Genomic DNA, 13349 nt, shown 5'->3' on the forward strand with positions numbered 1-13349 from the left:
TATATAGCGCCAAATCACAACAAACAGTTGCCCCAAGGCGCTCCACATTGCAAGGCAAGGCCATACAATAATTATGAAAAACCCCAACGGTCAAAACGACCCCCTATGAGCAAGCACTTGGCCACAGTGGGAAGGAAAAACTCCCTTTTAACAGGAAGAAACCTCCAGCAGAACCAGGCTCAGGGAGGGGCAGTCTTCTGCTGAGACTGGTTGGGGCTGAGGGAAAGAACCAGGAAAAAGAGATCGATCACTAATGATTAAATGCAGAGTGATGCATACGGAGCAAAAAGAGAAAGAAACAGTGCATCATGGGAACCCCCCCACAGTCTACGTCTAAAGCAACATAACCAAGGGATGGTCCAGGGTCACCCGATCCAGCCCTAACTATAAGCCTTAGCGAAAAGGAAAGTTTTAAGCCTAATCTTAAAAGTAGAGAGGGTATCTGTCTCCCTGATCTGAATTGGGAGCTGGTTCCACAGGAGAGGAGCCTGAAAGCTGAAGGCTCTGCCTCCCATTCTACTCTTACAAACCCTAGGAACTACAAGTAAGCCCGCAGTCTGAGAGCGAAGCGCTCTAATGGGGTAATATGGTACTACGAGGTCCCTAAGATAAGATGGGACCTGATTATTCAAAACCTTATAAGTAAGAAGAAGAATTTTAAATTCTATTCTAGCATTAACAGGAAGCCAATGAAGGGAGGCCAACACGGGTGAGATATGCTCTCTCCTGCTAGTCCCCGTCAGTACTCTAGCTGCAGCATTCTGAACCAACTGAAGGCTTTTTAGGGAACTTTTAGGACAACCTGATAATAATGAATCACAATAGTCCAGCCTAGAGGAAATAAATGCATGAATTAGTTTTCAGCATCACTCTGAGACAAGACCTTTCTGATTTTAGAGATATTGCGTAAATGCAAAAAGGCAGTCCTACATATTTGTTTAATATGCGCTTTGAATGACATATCCTGATCAAAAATAACTCCAAGATTTCTCACAGTATTACTAGAGATCAGGGAAATGCCATCCAGAGTAACGATCTGGTTAGACACCATGCTTCTAAGATTTGTGGGGCCAAGTACAATAACTTCAGTTTTATCTGAGTTTAAAAGCAGGAAATTAGAGGTCATCCATGTCTTTATGTCTGTAAGACAATCCTGCAGTTTAGCTAATTGGTGTGTATCCTCTGGCTTCATGGATAGATAAAGCTGGGTATCATCTGCGTAACAATGAAAATTTAAGCAATACCGTCTAATAATACTGCCCAAGGGAAGCATGTATAAAGTGAATAAAATTGGTCCTAGCACAGAACCTTGTGGAACTCCATAATTAACTTTAGTCTGTGAAGAAGATTCCCCATTTACATGAACAAACTGTAATATATTAGACAAATATGATTCAAACCACCGCAGCGCAATGCCTTTAATACCTATGACATGCTCTAATCTCTGTAATAAAATTTTATGGTCAACAGTATCAAAAGCAGCACTGAGGTCCAACAGAACAAGCACAGAGATAAGTCCACTGTCCGAAGCCATAAGAAGATCATTTGTAACCTTCACTAATGCTGTTTCTGTACTATGATGAATTCTAAAACCTGACTGAAACTCTTCAAATAGACCATTCCTCTGCAGGTGATCAGTTAGCTGTTTTACAACTACCCTCTCAAGAATCTTTGAGAGAAAAGGAAGGTTGGAGATTGGCCTATAATTAGCTAAGATAGCTGGGTCAAGTGATGGCTTTTTAAGTAATGGTTTAATTACTGCCACCTTAAAGGCCTGTGGTACATAACCAACTAACAAAGATAGATTGATCATATTTAAGATTGAAGCATTAAATAATGGTAGGACTTCCTTGAGCAGCCTGGCAGGAATGGGGTCTAATAAACATGTTGATGGTTTGGATGAAGTAACTAATGAAAATAACTCAGACAGAACAATCGGAGAGAAAGAGTCTAACCAAATACCGGCATCACTGAAAGCAGCCAAAGATAACGATACATCTTTGGGATGGTTATGAGTAATTTTTTCTCTAATAGTCAAAATTTTGTTAGCAAAGAAAGTCATGAAGTCATTACTAGTTAAAGTTAATGGAATACTCAGCTCAATAGAGCTCTGACTCTTTGTCAGCCTGGCTACAGTGCTGAAAAGAAACCTGGGGTTGTTCTTATTTTCTTCAATTAGTGATGAGTAGAAAGATGTCCTAGCTTCACGAAGGGCTTTCTTATAGAGCAACAAACTCTTTTTCCAGGCTAAGTGAAGATCTTCTAAATTAGTGAGACGCCATTTCCTCTCCAACTTACGGGTTATCTGCTTTAAGCTACGAGTTTGTGAGTTATACCACGGAGTCAGACACTTCTGATTTAAAGCTCTCTTTTTCAGAGGAGCTACAGCATCCAAAGTTGTCTTCAATGAGGATGTAAAACTATTGACGAGATACTCTAACTCCCTTACAGAGTTTAGGTAGCTACTCTGCTCTATGTTGGTATATGACATTAGAGAACATAAAGAAGGAATCATATCCTTAAACCTAGTTACAGCGCTTTCTGAAAGACTTCTAGTGTAATGAAACTTATTCCCCACTGCAGGGTAGTCCATCAGGGTAAATGTAAATGTTATTAAAAATGATCAGACAGAAGGGAGTTTTCAGGGAATACTGTTAAGTCTTCTATTTCCATACCATAAGTCAGAACAAGATCTAAAATATGATTAAAGTGGTGGGTGGACTCATTTACTTTTTGAGCAAAGCCGATAGAGTCTAATAATAGATTAAATGCAGTGTTGAGGCTGTCATTCTCAGCATCTGTGTGGATGTTAAAATCGCCCACTATAATTATCTTATCTGAGCTAAGCACTAAGTCAGACAAAAGGTCTGAAAATTCACAGAGAAACTCACAGTAACGACCAGGTGGACGATAGATAATAACAAATAAAACTGGTTTTTGGGACTTCCAATTTGGATGGACAAGACTAAGAGACAAGCTTTCAAATGAATTAAAGCTCTGTCTAGGTTTTTGATTAATTAATAAGCTGGAATGGAAGATTGCTGCTAATCCACCGCCCCGGCCCGTGCTACGAGCATTCTGACAGTTAGTGTGACTCGGGGGTGTTGACTCATTTAAACTAACATATTCATCCTGCTGTAACCAAGTTTCTGTTAGGCAGAATAAATCAATACGTTGATCAATTATTATATCATTTACCAACAGGGACTTAGAAGAAAGAGACCTAATGTTTAATAGACCACATTTAACTGTTTTAGTCTGTGGTGCAATTGAAGGTGCTATATTATTTTTTCTTTTTGAATTTTTATGCTTAAATAGATTTTTGCTAGTTATTGGTGGTCTGGGAGCAGGCACCGTCTCTACGGGGATGGGGTAATAAGGGGATGGGAGGGGGAGAGAAGCTGCAGAGAGGTGTATAAGACCACAGCTCTGCCTCCTGGTCCCAACGCTAGACAGTCACAGTTTGGAGGATCCCAAAAAATTGGCCAGATTTCTAGAAATGAGAGCTGCTCCCTCTAAAGTGGGATGGATGCCGTCTCTCCTAACAAGACCAGGTTTTCCCCAGAAGCTTTGCCAATTATCAATGAAGCCCACCTCATTTTTTGGACACCACTCAGACAGCCAGCAATTCAAGGAGAACATGCGGCTAAACATGTCACTCCCGGTCTGATTGGGGAGGGGCCCAGAGAAAACAACAGAGTCCGACATTGTTTTTGCAAAGTTACACACCGATTCAATGTTAATTTTAGTGACCTCCGATTGGCGTAACCGAGTGTCATTACTGCCGACGTGAATTACAATCTTACCAAATTTACGCTTAGCCTTAGCCAGCAATTTCAAATGTCCTTCGATGTCGCCTGTTCTGGCCCCCGGAAGACAATTGACAATGGTTGCTGGTGTCGCTAACTTCACATTTCTCAAAACAGAGTCGCCAATAACCAGAGTTTGATCCTCGGCGAGTGTATCGTCGAGTGGGGAAAAACGGTTAGAGATGTGAACGGGTTGACGGTGTACACGGGGCTTCTGTTTAGGGCTACGCTTCCTCCTCACAGTCACCCAGTCAGCCTGCCTTCCCGACTGCACGGGGTCTGCCAGGGGGGAACTAACGGCGGCTAATCTACCTTGGTCCGCACCGACTCCAGGGGCCTGGCTAGCTGTAGAATTTTCCACGGTGCGGAGCCGAGCCTCCAATTCGCCCAGCCTGGCCTCCAAAGCTACGAATAAGCTGCACTTATTACAAGTACCGTTACTGCTAAAAGAGGCCGAGGAATAACTAAACATTTCACACCCAGAGCAGAAAAGTACGGGAGAGACAGGAGAAGCCGCCATGCTAAAACGGCTAAGAGCTAGTAGCTACGCTAAGCTAGCGGATTCCCAAACAGGGAATCCAACACTAGACAGGCTGTGGAGCAGCACAGGTAACGCACAACAACAGTGCTAAAAAATAAAATAAAATAAAAATAAAAATCCACTGGACAGGCTGTGGAGCAGCACAGGTAACGCACGACAACAGTGCTAAAATAAAATAAAAATCCACTAGCCAGGCTGTGGAGCAGCACAGGTAACGCACGACAACAGTGCTAAAATAAAATAAAAATCCACTAGACAGGCTGTGGAGCAGCACAGGTAACGCACGACAACAGTGCTAAAATAAAATAAAAATCCACTAGACAGGCTGTGGAGCAGCACAGGTAACGCACGACAACAGTGCTAAAAAATAAAATAAAATAAAAATAAAAATCCACTGGACAGGCTGTGGAGCAGCACAGGCAACGCACGACAACAGTGCTAAATAAAAATCCACTGGACAGGCTGTGGAGCAGCACAGGCAACGCACGACAACAGTGCTAAATAAAAATCCACTGGACAGGCTGTGGAGCAGCACAGGTAACGCACGACTACAGTGCTAAATAAAAATCCACTGGACAGGCTGTGGAGCAGCACAGGTAACGCACGACAACAGTGCTAAATAAAAATCCACTGGACAGGCTGTGGAGCAGCACAGGTAACGCACGACAACAGTGCTAAATAAAAATCCACTAGACAGGCTGTGGAGCAGCACAGGTAACGCACGACAACAGTGCTAAATAAAAATCCACTAGACAGGCTGTGGAGCAGCACAGGTAACGCACGACAACAGTGCTAAATAAAAATCCACTAGACAGGCTGTGGAGCAGCACAGGTAACGCACGACAACAGTGCTAAATAAAAATCCACTAGACAGGCTGTGGAGCAGCACAGGTAACGCACGACAACAGTGCTAAATAAAAATCCACTAGACAGGCTGTGGAGCAGCACAGGTAACGCACGACAACAGTGCTAAATAAAAATCCACTAGACAGGCTGTGGAGCAGCACAGGTAACGCACGACAACAGTGCTAAATAAAAATCCACTAGACAGGCTGTGGAGCAGCACAGGTAACGCACGACAACAGTGCTAAATAAAAATCCACTAGACAGGCTGTGGAGCAGCACAGGTAACGCACGACAACAGTGCTAAATAAAAATCCACTAGACAGGCTGTGGAGCAGCACAGGTAACGCACGACAACAGTGCTAAAAAATAAAATAAAATAAAAATAAAAATCCACTGGACAGGCTGTGGAGCAGCACAGGCAACGCACGACAACAGTGCTAAAACAAAATAAAAATCCACTAGACAGGCTGTGGAGCAGCACAGGTAACGCACGACAACAGTGCTAAAAAAAAATAAAATCAAAATCAAAATCCACTGGACAGGCTGTGGAGCAGCACAGGTAACGCACGACAACAGTGCTAAAACAAAACAAAAAAACACTAGACAGGCTGTGGAGCAGCACAGGTAACGCACGACAACAGTGGTAAAAAATAAAATAAAAATCCACTGGACAGGCTGTGGAGCAGCACAGGTAACACACGACAACAGTGGTAAAAATAAAATAAAAATCCACTGGACAGGCTGTGGAACAGCACAGGTAACACATGACAACAGTGGTAAAAAATAAAATAAAAATCCACTGGACAGGCTGTGGAGCAGCACAGGTAACACACGACAACAGTGGTAAAAAATAAAATAAAAATCCACTGGACAGGCTGTGGAACAGCACAGGTAACACACGACAACAGTGGTAAAAAATAAAATAAAATCCACTAGACAGGCTGTGGAGCAGCACAGGTAACACACGACAACAGTGCTAAAAAAAAAATAAAATCAAAATCAAAATCCACTGGACAGGCTGTGGAGCAGCACAGGTAAAAATCCACTGAACAGGCTGTGGAGCAGCACAGGTAACACACGACAACAGTGCCAAAAAATAAAATAAAAATCCACCGGACAGGCTGTGGAGCAGCACAGGCAACGCACGACAACAGTGCCAAAAACAAAACAAAAATCCACTGAACAGGCTGTGGAGCAGCACAGGTAACACACGACAACAGTGCTAAAAAATAAAATTAAAATCCACTGAACAGGCTGTGGAGCAGCACAGGTAACACATGACAACAGTGCTAAAAAATAAAATAAAAATCCACTGGACAGGCTGTGGAGCAGCACAGGTAACACACGACAACAGTGGTAAAAAATAAAATAAAAATCCACTGGACAGGCTGTGGAGCAGCACAGGTAACACATGACAACAGTGCTAAAAAATAAAATAAAAATCCACTGAACAGGCTGTGGAGCAGCACAGGTAACACACGACAACAGTGCTAAAAAATAAAATAAAAATCCACTGGACAGGCTGTGGAGCAGCACAGGTAACACATGACAACAGTGCTAAAAAATAAAATTAAAATCCACTGAACAGGCTGTGGAGCAGCACAGGTAACACATGACAACAGTGCTAAAAAATAAAATAAAAATCCACTGAACAGGCTGTGGAGCAGCACAGGTAACACACGACAACAGTGCTAAAAAATAAAATAAAAATCCACTGGACAGGCTGTGGAGCAGCACAGGTAACACATGACAACAGTGCTAAAAAATAAAATAAAAATCCACTGGACAGGCTGTGGAGCAGCACAGGTAACACACGACAACAGTGGTAAAAAATAAAATAAAAATCCACTGGACAGGCTGTGGAGCAGCACAGGTAACACACGACAACAGTGCTAAAAAATAAAATAAAAATCCACTGGACAGGCTGTGGAGCAGCACAGGTAACACATGACAACAGTGCTAAAAAATAAAATAAAAATCCACTGGACAGGCTGTGGAGCAGCACAGGTAACACATGACAACAGTGCTAAAAAATAAAATAAAAATCCACTGGACAGGCTGTGGAACAGCACAGGTAACACACGACAACAGTGCTAAAAAAAATAAAATCAAAATCAAAATCCACTGGACAGGCTGTGGAGCAGCACAGGTAAAAATCCACTGAACAGGCTGTGGAGCAGCACAGGTAACACACGACAACAGTGCTAAAAAATAAAATAAAAATCCACTGGACAGGCTGTGGAGCAGCACAGGTAACGCACGACAACAGTGCCAAAAAACAAAACAAAAATCCACTGAACAGGCTGTGGAGCAGCACAGGTAACACACGACAACAGTGCTAAAAAATAAAATAAAAATCCACTGAACAGGCTGTGGAGCAGCACAGGTAACACACGACAACAGTGCTAAAAATAAAATAAAAATCCACTGAACAGGCTGTGGAGCAGCACAGGTAACGCACGACAACAGTGCTAAAAAATAAAATAAAAATCCACTGGACAGGCTGTGGAGCAGCACAGGTAACACATGACAACAGTGCTAAAAAATAAAATAAAAATCCACTGGACAGGCTGTGGAGCAGCACAGGTAACACACGACAACAGTGCTAAAATAAAATAAAAATCCACTAGGCAGGCTGTGGAGCAGCACAGGTAACACACGACAACAGTGCTAAAATAAAATAAAAATCCACTGGACAGGCTGTGGAGCAGCACAGGTAACGCACGACAACAGCGCTAAAATAAAATAAAAATCCACTAGGCAGGCTGTGGAGCAGCACGACAACAGTGCTAAAAAATAAAATAAAAATAAAAACGAAAGCGTTAGCAAGCTAGTTAGCTTGCCAACGCTGATGAAGGTTAGCTGATAAAAGTGCTCCGTCGCGATGCTTCGACCGTTAGAGGTCTTCTTTAGGCGTTGGAGCACGGTGAAAAAGTAAAAAAAAAGTAAAAAAGTAAAAAAGTCTTGAAAAAGACTGTTAATTCAAAGAACTCAAACAGCTCAGTTCAAACAGCTAACAGATACAGCAGAACACCGCTGTGCTCCGGAACATACACCAAAGTTTTGTGAGATATGCGTTCAGGTTTCGGGAGATATTTTTTCAGTATTCACATTTTGCAATTCACAGCTTGTAGTTAATTTGCCATTTGCAACTGATTCACGTTTTGGGGGTTAACATCCATTGATGATGTCCATTGATTGGCTGAACAACTGTAAGCTGCAGTCCTCATGCAAACAGTTCAGACTGTTTCAAATATTAAAACCATTCTGAGTAAATGTAAAGTCTTACTCTTGCCTGTTTGTTTCAGTCGGATTCATCATCACAGTCAGACAAAAATGTATCCACATAAAGCATACGGATTTTGGAAAACGATGTCTGAAAATACTTTAGTTCCCTGTCGTGGTTGTTTTAAAAGAAGTCCCTCTGTGTTTTGTGTGTTTCTCATCCTGAACCAGAGGATGGCGGTGTCGCTGACCGAACAGTCCCCCCTAAAAATCGGACCCCCTGCCTTCACTGTGCATACGTCATTTTGGAGTGTCAGCGGTGGGATTTTGGAGCATCAGCAGCAATTCACAGATTATCGCCTTGTTTCTGCTTAAAACTGACCTTATAATGATTTAAGAGGTTTTATTTTGTCATTTGATGGTTAATAATCACATTATTCCCTTTGATCGCTTTGATGTAGTGAGTCAGACTCAGAGAGTCAGACTCAGACACGCTGCTGTGGCACTCTGATCAGTCTTTTATTATGAAATAATGCAGAATCTATGTGGAAATGATTGTTGTACAAAAGCTTCAGATATCTGTCGCTGAGATAGATGACGACTGGAGTGCAGTTTTATGCAGAAACGAGGCAATAACACTATGTAACTGTTGTGGCTGGCGTGCCTGGCTGGCTTTTGTGTCTTTTGTTTCTGTCTTTTGGTTTTCCTCCCAGGTGGTGCGCATTTGGGACTGAGTGGCTGTGTAGCTGAGTTTATCAGGACCTCACCCTGATCACCTGAGGCTGATCACCTGCGGCTCGTCAGGACTCACAGCTGTGGTGCATCTACATGGATTGGAACATGGTGGCATTTAAGACTGGAGTACACAGTGTGTATTTGCCAGAGACTCGACCTTGTGACCAGACGGGTGAGATCGTCGTCTCGAGAGCCATCTCATCATCAGTGGATGCAGAGAACGTCCAGGTTTGATGCATGGTCTGTGAAAGAGGAGGGGGTGAGGTCTCACGCTCGTCAGCACACTTCCTGAGGTACGTTAGATTTTGTGACTAACATTTATACAGTCAGTAAATGTGGTGTCCCTCACACCTTATTATATTGAGCTGTATGTAGTCGTTTAATCAGCTTCCACTGCAGTGGAGTTTTGTGAACAGGGTGTTCCATGCCTGCAGGGTGGGAAGCTGATTAGTAATTAAGCCAGGAAGTGTTTGCTGTTTGTACACCTTTGAGCGGTCCTTCTGTGTGTAGAGTGTGGACTCACATGATGATTTCTTCTTTCACAGACTCGGTTTGTCGCGGCCACCTGGGGGGTGTCAGCGGGGTCCTTGGGTCCGAACTGGTTCTGGCTCCGGACCGTTTTGTGCTGCTGGGAGCACACCGCAAATCCGCCACGCCAGACCGCGCACTTATTTGTTTGTATTTTTTCACATCACTGTTATGTTTATTAAACTCTGTTATCCTTTGTACCGTGCTCTGCTTATTTTATACTGGGTCCTTCAAACGCTGGTCGGTTCTCCGGGCTGCGTCCGACACATAACAGTAACAAATTTTTATTTTTGTTTTGTTCCTGGGTACACAGTGTGTTTTCCTAACCTGTTATGCCTTAAATAAATAGAAACTTTGCTTCTGTGATCAGGACAATGATATTTTGAAATTTGTCTGTTTTAAAGAATATTCTCGATTCGCCTTCACTACTACTGAGTAGTCTTCTAGAATATTTTTTAACTGCTAGAACTGTCCAGAATATTCTAGAAGTTTCCAGAATTATCTAGAAATTTCAAGAAACTTTTAGAACTTTCTAGAACGTAAAAAAAAAATAAAATAAAATCAAAGTTTGTGCTGAATGTAGTCATTTTTCCATAGACTTTAGACATAAGCATTGAAATATAACACTTAGAAGCCAGGAACAAAAATTGTGTTACATAGTGTAATCGGTGAATTGCTGCTGACACTCTGGCAGGGGGGACCGATTTTTAGGGGGGGCAGTTTGATCTGCGATACCGGCACTCATCCATTTATGAGTCTGAATAATTGTAATAATGATCGGATGGGTGGCAGGTGCATGAATTATGTGTCGCAGCTGGCTCAGATTATGTTTGAGCTGATCCATGCATCACTCATATATGTGTGATTTGCAGGGTCGCAAGAATGATTGATTGCAGTGTGTTGGCAGTGTGTCTGTGTGTATTAAATGAGACGGTGGTTATTTGCAGCCACTGCCAGTCTGTCCGAAATTGATCTGTCAGACTGTGGTCATTTGGGTCGACTACCACAGGTCACCTACAACAGGTCGCCTGCCACAGGGCGCCTGCCATGTTGTGATTGAAAGTGGTCTCGCTGAGACTGAGGGTGCTGCACGCTTAAAGACCACATGACCAGCTGGTCACCACAAACCCCTTGCAAGATGCAAACCTGATTGTTTCTCCAGCCTATGTTCACCTTCCAGGATTTGAAATCGTGTGAAACATCCTGCCAAAGAATCTGATTTTGAAGTCTCAGGACCTTAAGTATGGAACTCTGAGGAGATGACAGCCTCTAGGACTTTACATGGATCCTTTAGGAAAATCTGTGGTTAGACTTCACATATTGGACACCTCTATAAATCATACAGTTATGCAGGAGGGTCTCCTTAGCTAGTTTTAGAACAGAGTTCAGATGCAAAACTCTGTTGTTGTTGTTAATTTGGCTGCTCCCGGTTTTTGTTTGGGGTCGCAACAGAGGATACAGCCAGATCCGCATTGGTAATTGGCACAAATGTTACACCGGATGCCCTTCCTGACGCAACTCCAGTTTCATCTGGAGAAACACACACAGCTGCCGGTGGCCCAAGAGGTCTCCCATCCAAGTACTAACCAGATCCTGCCCTGCTTAGCTTCTGTGATCTGATGGGATCAGGCTGACACAGAGCAGACGAGGTCTGTTAGAAAAGTATCCGACCTTTTTATTTTTTGCAAAAACCATATGGATTTGAATCACGTGTGATTGCATCAGCCAAGCTTGAACCTTCGTGCGCATGCGTGACTTTTTTCACGCCTGTGGGTTGCGTCATTCGCCTGTGAGCAGGCTTTATGTGAGCAGTGGTCCACCCCTCTCGTCGGATTTTTATTGTGAATAAAATGTCTGAACGATTTGGAGCTTTGCTGCATCAAATTTTTCCAGAAACTGTGAGAGACCTCCAGGTGGACACCATTCGGAAAATTCAGATGGCTTTCAGGGACGATTTTATGGGGATTACACAGATTAAGGAGTGCTCCAGCCGGTTTAAAGACTGCCCACAGCGGCTGAGAGCGCGGCGCACTCCGACCACCGATCAACAGGCTGAAACCCCGCTGAAACAACCAGATCATTTCCAACGTGAAGGCTTTGTTGATCCGGGACGTCGTCTGACTTCCACAAAAATGGCAGAAGACGTGGACATCAGCACTTTTTCGGCAAATTCCACTCTTACAGGAGTTTTTTCATGGAAAGAGAAGCAGAGGGATGCGCCACGGAGCCGATCATGGCGCGGCACAAAGCCACCTCTGTGTTGGTCTCACAGGATGGCTTTCCGATGGCTTTCAGATGGCTTCCGGTGGCTTTTCAGTCGTGTGACTATCTGAGAAATTGTGGATGACCTGGACTTGCCAGAACATGTCCTGTGAGGCTTCATCACTGCGTTGCTTTGCGCCATGCGGCTCCTCCGCACGTCTGTCTCAATGTGCCGAAAAAGTGCTGATGTCCATGTCTTCCGCAATTTCTGTGGTAGTCAGACGACGTCCCGGATCAACACAGTGTTCAGTTTGGAAATGAACGGCACATTCCACTGTTATGTGGTATGAAAATAAACCTTTCAGCAAACATCACACTGTTTTTTTTCTGTTTTCATTTCCGACTGTGCTTTCATATTGTTAAGAATATAAACACAATAATGTTAATATGTGCAGCTTTTGCACAAGATGATGCAAAAAACTTAATACTGATGATTTTTGTTGATGTACAAAATTAATTTGTTGGATATTTCAGACCAAAGTTTCCGTTCTGAATTTGTCTGTCTGTCCATCTGTGCAGCACGTCCACCCATCCGTCTGTCTGTGTCACTGCACGTCTTCCTGTATGTCTGTCCTGTTTATCTTACAGCTGATGCGTTTAATTGCGTAGCAAAGAACATTTTGTTGATGAGGGTTGTACACTCTAAAAAAAAAGGATCTGATATGTCAACGAGAAAAAATTGATGTAACAATTTACATAGATTTTTTTAAAAGTAATTTCATCTTAGTTATTTCAACTCTCAACTGAGTTTATAGAACAGAATAAAGCCTTTATTGTCACTGTACATACATACAATGAAATTTATCCTCTGCATTGAATCCATCCTAATTACATTTAGACACAATCCAACCACTAGGAGCAGTGATCAGCCACAGTCCGGCGCTCAGGGACCAACTCCAGATGTAGAGACGCTGCCTTGGTCAGGGGTAGAGAAAGGAGCAGACCTTAAATAAACGTGTTTGATTGTGGAAAGAAACCAGAGCACACAGAGGAAACCCACACAGACAACATGCAAACTCCACACAGAAAGGGTGGGAAGTGATCCCACAACCTTCTTGCTGTGAAGTTAATGCCACAAAACCTCTCTATTTAAGTTGAAATAAATTTAGTTAAGTTGAAATAACTTAAAAATCTATGCAAATTGTTACATCCCATTTTGTCATTGAGACAGCAGTTAATTTTTTTTACAGTGGAGGAAGACAAACTAAAATAAATAAAATATTTGCTCGCCAGGAACAAATTCCTTTCAATTCTACTCATCAAAATTTGGAAAATCATGTGCATATGATGGAGACAATCAAAATCACACCAGAACATCCTGTACCTGTTCCACACAACAACAGGTGCACGTGCAACATCAACTTTCTTATTCCCTGGTTCTGAAAATAAAGGGTTTGTTAATA

Source organism: Thalassophryne amazonica, chromosome 5 (genome assembly GCF_902500255.1).
Source record: "Thalassophryne amazonica chromosome 5, fThaAma1.1, whole genome shotgun sequence".
Classification (NCBI taxonomy): domain Eukaryota; kingdom Metazoa; phylum Chordata; class Actinopteri; order Batrachoidiformes; family Batrachoididae; genus Thalassophryne; species Thalassophryne amazonica.